At 38.4% G+C, this 13694-nt stretch overlaps 1 long non-coding RNA gene across 1 annotated transcript in view; it reads left to right on the forward strand.

The window, feature by feature from the left end:
• LOC141566564 (uncharacterized) overlaps positions 1-13694 on the forward strand; it is a 41730-nt gene that overhangs the window by 1857 nt on the left and 26179 nt on the right. The window lies entirely within an intron of this gene.

Consider the following 13694-nt stretch of genomic DNA (forward strand, 5'->3'; position numbering starts at 1 on the left):
ACCTGAAAAGGCCTTTCATACAAAATAGAAAGTGCCCGTTCTAGCATTCGGAGAGGAAATAGAATAACCCAGGGGGTTTTGTTCTCCGCATTTTTTTTTTCCGCTCGAGATTCCTCTATACAAAGAAAAGGGATCCAACTTTCGAATCTGTTCAGTTTCTCCCTCTCCATGGAACTGGATGAAAACTCCTCCAAATTCCCCAGCTCCTCCCTCCGCCCCCGCTCCCCTACCCCCACCTCGTTCTTTCTCTTCCCTCCTTGTTTCTTTCCTTTTTTTTAATTGAAAAATTCCTTTTTTTAATTTTTTTATTAAAAACTACTTTTGCTATTTATTAATGTGCTGCACATAATGAAAATGAGTGCTGTGCTAAACCCCATGCACTGCAGGATTCCTGCCCTCCGGGATATAAGGCAGAGCTGCTGGGCTACAGAGTACACACAGACAAATATGCACATACATTCTGGAACACACAAACACACACGCACGCATGAATGCGCGCATACTCACATGTTGGTGCACCACGCACGCGCACCCATGGCTCTACTGTAAGGGCTTTGCTTTCTGTACTTCGGTGTTTATTTTCCACTCTCATTTTACCCTCCTTAGGCTCAGTAACTAACAGATAGGCGTCTTTCCTCATACTCGCCTCTTCCTGCTCCGGGGAGAGCCGGAGAGAAAAGGGGAGCCCAGAAGGAGGATTCTGAATAAGCAATAAGATAAGTGAGGAACTACCCCAGAGTTACTGGACAGCTTGGAAGAAAGATCCCTCTCAGAAAAGAGATGAAGGAAAGGCCGTGAACTGAGGGAGGCCTTTAGAGGAGTGCCCTGCTGGACAAAGATTGTCACTACTGGAAGGGACCTAGAACACAATCTACTACTACCTCATTTTACAGATGGAGAAACTGAGGTTGAGAAGTGGGAAACGGTTTTCCATTACCTATGGTCCCAAAGATAATCACTGGAAATTTGGGAGTAGAGCTCAGATTTTTCTACTCTCCCAAAGTTGCACCCAGGGTCTTCCCTGAGATGAGATTCAAGTGCTTGAGTTTGGACATCCACAAATTCAGCTTTAGTAAAGTAGACCATAATGGGGCTATTTGGCCTTCACTGATGCTATACTGGAGTCTGGGACACCTCTCCCAAAAAATAGCTCCCTCGTTGATTGTCATCGTATCTGAATCTTCTTTCCAAAAAGTCAGCCAGGAGGACAACTTTGAGTGATTTCAGCTTTGGCAGCCAACCTAGGATCAAGATCCTGTAGAAATGGTAGGCGAGGTGATGGGTGGGGCCTAAAAAGGAAGGCTATAAGTAGGACTTACTTGTCGGTTCTGGGTACTGTGAGAGGTTGTTCAGCAGGGAGTAAAGGGAGAGAAAGGAGAAACTTGTAGGAGGTTTAAAAATCAATCATTGTTTGTTTGTTTGTTTTTTAAGGCAATGTAGTTGACCAAAAAGAATGCTAATATTGGATTAAGGGAATCTGAGTTTGAATCCTAGTTCTGACACTAATGTGTTGAGATAGATACTTCCTCCAGTAAAATTTTTCTGATCCTCTCCCTCCTCCCCTTCATTTCATTCCTTCTCTCCCCATGTCACCCTCCTTCTCCAGTAAATCAACAAGTATTTCTTAAAAACCTTCTAAGTGCCAAGCACTATACTATGCTTGGTCAATAAAAAAACAAAGACTAAAACAACCCATATATATATATATATATATATATTTACATGTTTGTATATATTTACATATTTATATATATTTACATATATATGTAAAAATATGTAGAATAAATACAAAGACTTTCAATACAAGGTAATTTGGGAGGAAGAACATTAAGTAATTAGGGGATAAAAAGATGATGTTTAAGCTACACCTTAAAACTCTGGAGAAAGACATTCTATGATGCAGAATTGAAGAGAGAACATTCTAGGCATGGGACACAGCTAGGGCAAAACACTGGTGGGAAGTAGAAACAAAGAAAAGTCCAATTTTTCTGGATAGCATTGTGGGAGAATGAATGTTCAGTGATACTGAAAAGATAGTTTGAAACTAAGTTATAAAGAACATTAAAAACTAAATAGAGGAGTTTGTATTTCATAAAGTCATTAAAATTTAGTGAGAGTTATATAGTTATATCTGTACTTAAGGAATATCACTTTGGCGTTTATGTGAGAATAGAATGGGGGACAGATTTGAGGCATGAAGCCCAGTTAGAAAGTCATCTTAATAATTTAAGTAATGATTAACTATTAGGTAGTGTTTTTAGTTAGTAGTTAATTATATATATATATATATATATATATATATATATATGCACATATATATAATATTATTATTAGGTAGTAATTAATTAGAATAAATTAGACCTGAACTGATGATAGGTATATGAAAAGATATTTCTTCTAAGAAAGTTTAGATGTGAAGGTTATTGTAAAGATAGAAATGGCAAGGTTTAGCAGCTAATTGCATATTTGAAGAAAGGGAACATGAAGAATCAGAAATGACACCAAGTTTCAAACCTGAAAGACTGCAAAGGTAGTGGTGCCTTTGACAGAAATAGGGAAGTTCATGAGAAGAGTGGCTCTGGTGGAAAAGATAAATTTTATTTTGGACATGTTGAATTTATGATGTATTTTGGACATCCAGCTTCTTAAAGATGTTTTAAATATATTTTATTTCATTAAATATTTCTCAACTACATGTAATTTTTTTTAATTCATTTTTTAAATTCCAAAATCCTTCCCTATCCGTTGAAAGGGGAAGCAATATGATTATACATGTGAATTCATGCAAAACATAGTTAGCCATGTTACAAAAGAAAAACCACACACATACAAAATATATATTTTAAAGTGTGCTTCAGTTTGCATTTAGAATTCATTATTCTCTCTCTGAAAGTGGATAGAATTTTTCATCATGGGTCCTCTGGAATTGTCTTGGATCATTGTCTTAATCAGACTAGCTAAGTCTTTCACATTTGATCACTGAACATCCAATTTCAATATCCAAAATGATACTTGAGTAAAGTTCAAAACAGACATCAGCAGCATAAAGATGATAGTTATTCACCTAAGAATAGATGAAGTTATGGAGAGATATAGAAGAAAAGAAGCAAGCTTAGTTTAGAGAATGCCTATAGTTAGGGAATATGATGTTGACTATAAATGACAAGGAGCAGTTAACCCTTAAGAGTAAAGCCAGAAGAGAGTAGTGTCATAAAAGCCCAAAGAAGGAAGAGGAGGAATCCAAGAGGAAAAGGTGATCATCAGTATCAAACATAGTCGATAAACTGAGAAGGATGAGGACTGAAGGAGAAAAAAAACAAACCTGATTTGACATTAAGAGAAACTTGATAACTTTGGAGAGAGCAGTTTCAGTCAAGTGATGAAATAGGAAGCCAGATTTCAAAGGTTTGATAAATGAGTGAAGGGAGAGAAAGTGGAGGCAGTGAATAGAGATGGCCTTTTCTAAAAGTTAGACTGTGAAAGAGACAAAACTAGTTAAGGTTGTTATTGTTGTTAGGAAGACTTAGACATTTTTCAAGGCAATAGAAAAAAAAAGTAGACAAAGGATGAGGATTAAAGAGGGATTAATTACAATTGCAATCTGGAAATGATAGAACCAGAGCCCCACTGAATTCATCACTGGAGTAAACATCCAAGTGGATGAGTTTGAGGATCCATTCGGGTACCCCAAAATAATCCTTCAAAGTAGCTTGGAATTATTAACCTCATTTTATGGATGGGGCAACTGAAGCTCAAGAAGATAAAATCACTAGTCACCCATCTAGTGGGTGCTAGAGATAAAATCTGAATCCAGGTCTCCTGAACTTCAAGTCTAGCATTCTTCTAATATTCTTCCCAAAACATCAAGAAAGGGGAGTTAAGACTTGACTTATAAAGCCAGTTCCTGGCTCAGGTGGTAGGATCATTGGTATAGGAAGGGCTGTAAGGTATGAGGATGAGTTGTGGAAATTGTCAATTCTAAAGTGCTAGCTCTTCTCATTGCTCCCACCAAAAATATCCTGTCAACATTCTTCCTCTATACATTTTAAGTTTCATCTCATTGATCAGGCTGTCTTTGCTTTCCTCCTAACTCACTCACTCCTTTGTGCCACACCTACAGAGCTTGTTGGTATTCCACTCTGGGATGCCAGTAGGTTTACATCTGCTCCTCCCTTCCCTTTATTCCCAACAGCCAAGGATTTCTGTAGCAGGTATAACTTGGGGCAAGTTATCAATGGGAAGTCTTTTTCCTCCCTTTCATGAATCGTGGATAAAGTGCCGGGTCATAAATTAAAAAGATATGAGTTGAAATCCAGTCTTGGACACTGACTAGCTGTGTGATCCTCAGCAAGTCTATTTCTGGTTATTTCAGTTTCCTGATTTGGAAAAGGGGATGGAGGGATAATAATAGTGATGTAGGGAACCCCAATACTGTCCTGATTTGGGAAGAATCATGAGGTAAATACTTGAGAACTCCTTGAAGGGGAGAAACTCCTTGAACTCTCCCTGAGAAAGACTGGCCCCAGAGAATCAAGATAAAGTGGTTTCATTCTGTTTATCTTGGTGGGACGAGTTGATTCCAGGACCACTCCTACTTAACCTGAGCTGGAGATCTAGATTTCTATCGATCTCTGTTGAGTAGGAGATTAGTCCAGAGGCACTCATTCAATTGGAAAATTTCTATTCTCTTTCCGAAGATTTCGGTCTGATTTCAACTCAAACTGTACCCAGCCCCTAGCCAAAGTTTCAAATTATTAAAAGGGGCAACTTGGGGTTCATTTCTTGCAGAGGGCCAAAAGGAGGAATTATGCCGAGGATAATTGATAAAGAGATCCAAGGAATCTCTCTCCCCTTGGCATAGCTGCCTTTGAGGACCCTCTGCCCACTGAGAAGACATTCTCTTTTTAGTGTTAATCCCTCTTTATCTCTCTCACCTATGTCCCTAACAGGACTACACTCCTCTTTACCTCTCCATAAGAACTTTACCTTGCCTCTGAGGAAGTCAGCCTTCCTAGCAAATGCTGGCTTCTCAGTTCCAACAATAAACTTCTTTTGCCAGTCTAACTTTTGGGTTTGCAAATTCTTTTACAAAGAAACTGTGCCGACCAGAAGGGATTCCAACAACTCTCTGCCTTGCGCTGAACTTCATCATTAGCATCTACCTCCCAGGGTTGTTGTGAAGATCAAGTGAGATAGTTGTAAGACACAAGTGTCTGGCATATAGTAGGCACTTAATAATTGTTTTCCATTCCTCTTTCCCTGGCTCTGCACTATTTAAGCTGGAGTCATGGGAAGGCCAAAGCACCCAGTGACTCAGTGCAGTAACAGCCAGAAATGGCCAGTTATCCTAAGCCAGCACTGGTGGGTGGGGTTGCAGTCCAGACCTCAGGCTTGGGCTCCCAGAGAATTCCTTCCTTATGCCATAAGAGACCTAGAGCAGGCAGGCAGGCAAATGTTCAAGCCCAGGGATATCACCTCTCAGTGGTGGTGTGGAAAGATCTCTGGCTCTGCAATTTATTACTTGGGTAACACTGGGCCACTCATTTCCTCTCTCAGCCTTAATGTCCTCATCTGTGAAATGAAGCAGTTGAAATCTATGTCTTTGGAATTAGAGTCCCTTTCAGCTCTAAATCTAGCAAGATACTTTCATCAACTCTGGGATTATGCCTTTGATGGTTCCAAAAACCAGTCTACTCCTCCAAATAGAGCTAAGTAAGCCTGGGGAACTTTTTTTTCCTCCCCTCTTCTTCATGAGGCATAGTAGACAGAGCACTGAGTCTTAAATTAAGAATTAAATTAAACTAAGAATTAAGAAGATCTGAGTGCAAATCCAGCCTCAAATACTTATTGTGCCCCTGAGTATGTCAGTTTATCTCTATTTCCTCACCTGGAAAAGAGGGAAAAGAGGGGTGCTATTAAGCATCAACCTCCCAAAATTGTTGTGAGGATCAAATGCCTTTAGCACAGTGTCTGGGAAACAGTAGGTACTTTAAATAAAGTATTTTTCCTTCCTTTCCTTAAGTGCATCCACTCTTATTATTTGATAGCTAATTATCAGAGTTTCTTACTAATGGTAGCTGATAGCGTGTATTTCCCTTTTCCAGGGATATGGAAAATCCTTCTAAAATAATTGCATCTAATTTACATACCACTTTAAAGTATCCTAAGTACTCTCCTCACAACTGTGCTGTAAATTAGAAAAGGGATGAATATTTACATGTAAAAATTCATGTACTTATGTCAAACTATGAAGAGATCACAATGGAAATAAGGAAAGGCAAACAGGATGCATGTTTGGTTTGACACTAGTGAGACTGGCTGTCATAAAACATTTTTTGGTTCCCAATTTTCTGATCTGGTCTCAGACACTTAACACTTCCTAGTTGTGTGACCCTGGGCAAGTCACTTAACCCCAATTGCCTCAGCAAGAAAGAAAAATAAGAAAATTAAGAAGAGTCCCCAGTCTCCTTTCTATATGCAGATAACTGTCTCCATCACAAGTCTATTGGAACTGACCTGTTGAAGAGAGCCATGTCCATCAGAATTGATCATCACATAATCTTCTTTTTTTTTTTTTTTTTTTTTTTTTTTTTTTTTCCTGAGGCTGGGGTTAAGTGACTTGCTAGGAGGTGTTAAGTGTCTGAGACCAGATTTGAACTCTGGTCCTCCTGAATTCAGGGCTGGTGCTCTATCTACTGCGCCACCTAGCCCTCACATAATCTTCTTGTTGCTGTGTACAATGTTCTCTTGGTTCTATTCATTCCACTCAGCATCCATTCATACAAGTCACTACAGATCTTTCTGAAATCATCCTGCTAATTGTTTCTTATAGAACAATAATATTCCATTACATTCATATGCCACAACTTATTCAACCATTCCCCAATTGATGGGTAACCACTCTGTTTTCAGTTCCTTGCCATTACAGAAAGGGCTGCTACAAACATTTTTGCACATATGGGTCCCTTTCCCTCATTTATGATCTCTTTGGGATACAGACTCAGTAGAGAATTGCTGGATCAAAGGATATGCACAGTTTGATAACCTTTTGGGCATAGTTTGGAAATATTTTTCATAAAAAATAGAAAAATAAGGCCCATAGTAATACCTGAAAGTATACTAGAGGAGTAATGGGTATGATTAGGATTGGAGTTTTGGGGGGAAGGAGAAGGAAATTCATGAAGGAAGTTTTTGTTTTGGGGTTCTTGATTTATTTGTGAGTTTTTTGGTGCGATCAATTGGGGTTAAGTGACTTGCCCAGGGTCACACAGCTAGAGAGTGTTAAATGTCAGAGGCTGGATTTAAACTCAGGTCCTCTCAACTCTAGAGCCTGTGCTCTATCCACTTTCACTATCTAGCTGCCCTCACCCCTAGCTTTTGAAGGAAAAGCCTTTTCCTTGGGTTGGAGAAAACCTACAGGAAGTCACACTAGTTCTTTTGCCTTGAATCTCCTCTTCTTGGATGAGTTCCTTGCTTTCCTTCTAGTTTCAACAAAAATGTCACCATCTGCCAAGATCTCTTTTCTGATTCCCCTCAATGCCTTCTCTTTATTGATTATCCTTCCAAGAAACTGTAGCATGCATAGCAGCCACACTTGGGTAAAACTCAGCACATGGGCTAAACCAGGTTGACAATAACCAACAGCCTTCAAATTTGTTGGTAAACTAGGGGATTATCTACATGTGAAGATTTCTCTGACAGAATGGATGAATGAGAACAATTTGTTCCAGTGAGTGCTGTGGAGAGTTTAGAGTTTGGTCAGACATCAACAATAACAAGGTCTTCCATTGCATCCTAGATCAGCACCAGTTGTCCTGATTTTTGTCTTGCCATTAACTTAAAGGATTCTGGAAGAGAAAGTGACAATTTTGTTCAATTCTGCCTCACTTAAATTCAATTCATGCATGAGTTAAGAAATCACCTAATGTTTTTAATGGTCGTCTTTGAAACAAAGGATGAACATTGTTTCCATTTTTGTCCTTTATGCATCTTGTTTGAACATGTTTGAATGTTGTATCTTCAATAAGACTGTAAGCTCATTGAGAGCAAGGAATGTTTTTGTCTTTTTTTTTTTAAACAATATATTTCAATTTAATACAATGAGTGCTGTATAGTTGGAAATTAATGAATGCTTCTCAACTTACTTTTACTAGAGAATCTTAGAGTCATTCAGTAAAACCTGTAGCCCTATAGAATATTTTTAACAAGAACATCTCATCCTTGTACAGTTGATTTTTGGAACCTACATATAACATTTTACATTTATTTCTATTAAATTATTTCTTACTGGATTTGGCTCATCACTCAAGCCTATGGAAATACCTTTGGACCTTGATATTTGTCATTCAGTAAATTAATCTTCCCTCCTAGTTGAGACTTGTCCCTAAATTTGATAAGCATATCATCTTGGCCTTCATCCATTCACAAAAGAAAAAAGTTGAATATAAAGATTAACAAGAGGGCTCTGTGGTCCTATAGAAGAGACCTGGCTCCAGAGGAGGTTGTTATTTCTGCATTTAATATCATTCTTTGGTTATGGTCATTCAGTCATTTCTTAATCCATTTAATTTTATCGCTTCCTTAATCATATCTCTGCCATGTCCACCTTAGCTCTACACTCTTTTTATTGGCTACAAGCCACACTTACAGACTATGGACCATAAGACCATAAAGAAAAGTCTTTTTGTAATGAGAGACTGGCCAATCAATATTCCTCAGAAAGACAGCTGTAACAGTACATAAAAAGACAGTCTTAAAGTCAGTAAGATGTGAATTCCAATCCTTTTCTGACATCTACTGGTCTATATGTTGGGAATGAACTTTTGGTGCCCTAAGCATTGTCAAAAACCAGTTACAGACTAGATGGTGATCTGCCTTGCAGAGGCTTTCCCCCACTAGGAGTTCCTTGAACAAATGAAATCACAAATGAGGTTCAAAAATACTAATATTGATATAGTATTTACTATGTTCCAGGTACTGTGTCAAGTGCTTTTTACAAATCTGATCTAATTTGATTCTCACAAAATCCCTGGGAGATAGGTACTATTATTCTTCTTACTTTGTAAATGAGGAAACTGAGGCAGACTTGCCCAGGGTCACACAGCTAATAAATATCTAAGGCCAGAACTAAGGAAGATGAGTCTTTCTCAGAGGATGCTCTGTGCTCTGCCATCGAGAGTTGCCTCTTTAGAACTTAAAAAAAATATCAAATATTTATTGTGGATCCTTGTTCTCAAGGATCTTACAATCTAATAATGGTGGGGAGAGGGGAACAGCTCACAAAGAAAAACTGAAAAGTGGAGGAGAAAATAAATATGCCCTTAGGGAGAAATAGTATTGGAAGAAATTTGGAACATCAGAAGCAAAGCAAAGACGAGACTGAAGCATGACCAGCCTGGGGCTCTCCCCAAAATGGGAGGCCCAAGAGAAACTCACTAAAGGCAGAAAAGAGCCCAGCATGATAGAAGAATGTTTCAGATTGAGGAGGTCCCAGGTACTGAGGGAGATTTCCTGGGTGAAACTGGCTGTGACCTTTTATTTATTTTTTTTTTTTAATTTATTTTTTTTTTTTTTTTTCCTGAGGCTGGGATTAGGTGACTTGCCCAGGGTACACAGCTAGAAAGTGTTAAGTGTCTGAGACCAAATTTGAACTCGGGTCCTCCTGAATTCAAGGCTGGTGCTCTATCCACTGTGCCACCTAGCTGCCCCCTGGCTGTGACCTTTTAGGCAAGTTACTAATCCTCATTTGTAAAGAGAGGTAGGGGATACTTATAGAATTGAATGGAGTGAATTGTGAAAGCTGTCTCACAAGATGGAGACAATATTCTAAAAATTGAGTGAAGGTTGGCTGTGCCCCAGGGCCTGGTTTCTTTCTCCAGAAATAATGTGGTTTACAAGGAGTGGGACCTTTTCTTTGTGAGACTAAATTGGGGCCACTTTGACATTGAAAGTCCCATATAAGGTAATTTAGTAATCCTAAAGATGTGGTTGGGTTAGAAGTTTTTCCTCATTTACGACTTAGAATGTGAAGTCATTTGTCCTGGCTAATCAGGGCAAAGATTCAGCCTATAGAGAGTGTTAGCCCAGGCCCCTTTATAATTCTTGTCTATTAACTAGCCTTGCCTTTACTTGCCTAACTTCCCATGGGGAGGGAGATGCCCTTTCTCTTAATATAGTAATAAAATTCCTTTCTGCTTTTGCCTTGAGAAATCTCCTTAATTTATTTGATTTATTTGAGCTGGTAGTCTTGTCTCATACAGTTCATGGAGGATGCTCAAGGATCATATGACCTGGTGAGTAGACAAGGTCTCAAGAGTTCACAAGATGGCACCCTGCCTTGTTTTAGGCAGCCTTCAAACTTCTGAGACCTTTCTCTACTTCCAAAGTCAAGTGACCTGAAGAGGAGAGACTCAAGGCAAAACAAAAGTCAGTAAATCCGAGGCAGATCCCAAATGGTAGTGATTGAATGGCAGTCAGGCAATGTTAGTGCATGAAACATTAAAGGGTAAGTGTAGCCTGTGAGACCCTTGAATCAACCCTTCAGTAGATAGACTCTGGAGAAGTGCTACAGATTCTGGAGAATGTTCTGAAAAGTCTTGTCAAATATTCAGAATGGGAGGGCTCAGCCAAAAGTCTCTCTGGGAAAATTGAATACTCTACATGGGGAGGATGCTCCTAGGGCTAAATGAATATGACTAACTTAAATCTGTATGTAAAATAGATTTCTGTGTGTGACTGTATGTATGTATCTGTTTTACATTCTGTGTTCTGTGTTAAAAATTGAATGAGAGTTAAGAGAGAGAAACTGAGGCAAGATAGAAATTAGAGAGTTTTTAATATTTTATTGAAAGGGAGAGATTTACTGGAACCAAATGGATCCATGGTCTGGACATGGAGCTGAATGAGACTATCTTCCCCAAAAATCCAGCCTCCTGCAGCGAATATGAGTTCTCAATGACATATTTATACACAGTGGCTAAGCAAAGGCAGGGGGGTGGAGTCCAAATTCTGGTAAACAGGAATCAATCCAGTTCTGACAGGTTTCGGGGCAGGACCATATATTCCAATAAACTGGGAGAAAGTGGCTAGAGACAGAAAGTCTAGACTCTCTCTTTTTAACTTTACACATTGACAATTTATAACCTTAGAGCAAGTAGCCTTGAGTTATATCAGTCTTGTTGAACTTGAGGCAGGGGTTGCAACTAAAGGGATTGAGCCAGAACAATTTAGGGAAACTGAGGCAGGGCAATTAGGGAAACTGAGTCAGAAAAATCAAAGAGAACTGTGATATAACATTCCACACACTCTCTTCTGAATATTCAGATCACTGAATTACCTTCCTCTATGTACCTGGAAGATTTTAGCACCAAAATTTTGGCCAACCTTATGTGAAGCAAATAAACCAAAATAAAACTAGAAAAATGCAAGGACTTATGGCAAGGACAAGTCTCTCCCTGATAACACCAGAGTTAATCAGCAGTGCAAAGGCTCCTTGTTGTAAGCATGTAAGATCCTCTGCAGTTGGGGCATCTCAGCCAGAGAATCCAGTTTGAGATGGACAGTTCACTGTGAGTTAGGTGGTTTGCAGTAAATTGTGTATTTAACTCAGCCTCTGCTTATAGAGTAGCAGGGCTCAAGGGCTCAAGGCCCATTCAGAGGAGCAGCCCTCTCCTGGGGAGAAAGGTGAGGCTTAGAGTAGCTCCACCTGTCCCTTCCCAGAGGAACACACAGGACTGTAAAAAAGACCCGGATTTCTGTGCAGATTATGCACAGTTAGACCATCAAGGAAGGCAACCCTGAACTTTTAGAGGCCTGATATCAAACTGCAAGGTCCTTTGAGAATACTAAAATACCAATTAATGGGGTCACAGGATTGGAGACTGCCAAGTCCCAAGGTGCCTGATTTCTGGTTGCTCCTAAAAAACAGGCAATCAGAAAATAGTCTTTCAGGGCAATTCCAACAGAATAAGGGGATCCAAAGCTAAAGCAAAATAAAAATGAAAAAAAGAACTGTTTTAAAGACTTCCAAATTCAATCTGAACTAGTGAGATAGGAGGTGAGGCAGAAATGCCTAAGACAAAGTGAATAGGAACCCACTCTTTCAGGTATTTTGAGAAAAATACACGTTTCCTTAATTTCTTATCTCTTCCTCCCTTTTCTTCTCACGGAAAGGAATTATCAAATAACCCTTTCACATATAAATCCCAAGAATTAATCAAAATTCCTATTCAGAACAGATTAGTATAGTAGGTTTCTCCCCGAAAAACAAATCCCGCAAGCATAACAGTAATAGTTACACAGTTTTAACAAATCCCATCCTAAATTTTAAACACACATAATAAATGGCCCAAGCAAGGTTTAACAGTCATTTATCAACCATTTCCAAATCCCCCATATCAGTCCATCAGAGGTAAGGGAGGAAGTCTCATTCAAAACTGTTTCAGGCTGAGCACGGGTGGAGACTCTCGGTCCAGGGAGGGGGATGGGTGTGGTGTGGCCTGCTGACAATTAAAGCTGATCTAGGTCCCAGAAGCAAGTCAATATCTGTAATTTGACCAAAATCTAGAACAAAAAAACACAAATCTAACAAATAAAGGTTAGAACAGTCTGAGATTGAAAGACTTGGTTCACAAAACTACTGCAAAATGTGAAGAACCAGCAGCTTCCCATGTGAAGAGTGTTTACTTCACAGGACAGGCAAATAGCTGTCAGCTATATTCCCAATAAATAAAACAGCAGTTAGATTTACAAACCATTGTTAATTATCCTCTTATCATTTAGAAACTTTAAAAAAACAAAACACAAATATCTAGTAACAGATAGATGACCAGGCTAAATACTTATTTGCCTAAGCATTTAGGATATAATGATTACATATAACCAGACTGGAAATAGCAAGGTATGACATAATTGAATTGCATTAACAGTTTCTATTGCCCATTGCTCTGATTATAGAAATCAGTCACAGAAGGAAAAAATGTTTCCTTCTGTGACATAACTATAACATAAAATAAGCAGTTAAAACTCAACCTTCAGCACATATAGGATAAAATAGCTTTAACTCATTTTTACTCCACTAACTGCCAGAAGGTAGAGCTTCAAACTACAAAATAGCATCAACTATAAAGCCCAAGAAATTTTACTTCCAATAACAAATCCCATTAACTAAAGTTTCAGATAAATCCTAAACAGATATTTACCATAACCTTATAGTTATAACAGTACGAATTTCTCAGTAAGTTCACTTCTTTCATATCTAAGTAGATAGTTTCATAAGTGAACATTATACATACAAATCAGTTTGCTTTTAAAATACCCAATACATAGGAAAAAATTCCAAATTGCATATTGCCCATAATAGAAACATTTTCAGAAAGAAAAAAAAAAAAAAAAACTATTATTTTCAGAGGCCTTTGAAATGGTAGGCATAACCTCAGGATACAATCAGTACAATCAATTAAAACTTATACAGAATATCCTAATTCCACATAAAAGAATCTGAAAGATTCTTTAAAAGATTTAACTTTTAGAAATAAACCTACCAAATTATGGATCACATTTATGACCATATTCCTTAACCAAGGAAACCTTTATGTATCAAAAGAAACAAATATTCAGTCAATTGACTTAAAAGTAGGCCTGTCCCTTTAAATCACAGTTTTCTGTTTTCAATAGAGGGCCAAGCAGAAGCAACT

Source organism: Sminthopsis crassicaudata, chromosome 4 (genome assembly GCF_048593235.1).
Source record: "Sminthopsis crassicaudata isolate SCR6 chromosome 4, ASM4859323v1, whole genome shotgun sequence".
Taxonomy (NCBI): domain Eukaryota; kingdom Metazoa; phylum Chordata; class Mammalia; order Dasyuromorphia; family Dasyuridae; genus Sminthopsis; species Sminthopsis crassicaudata.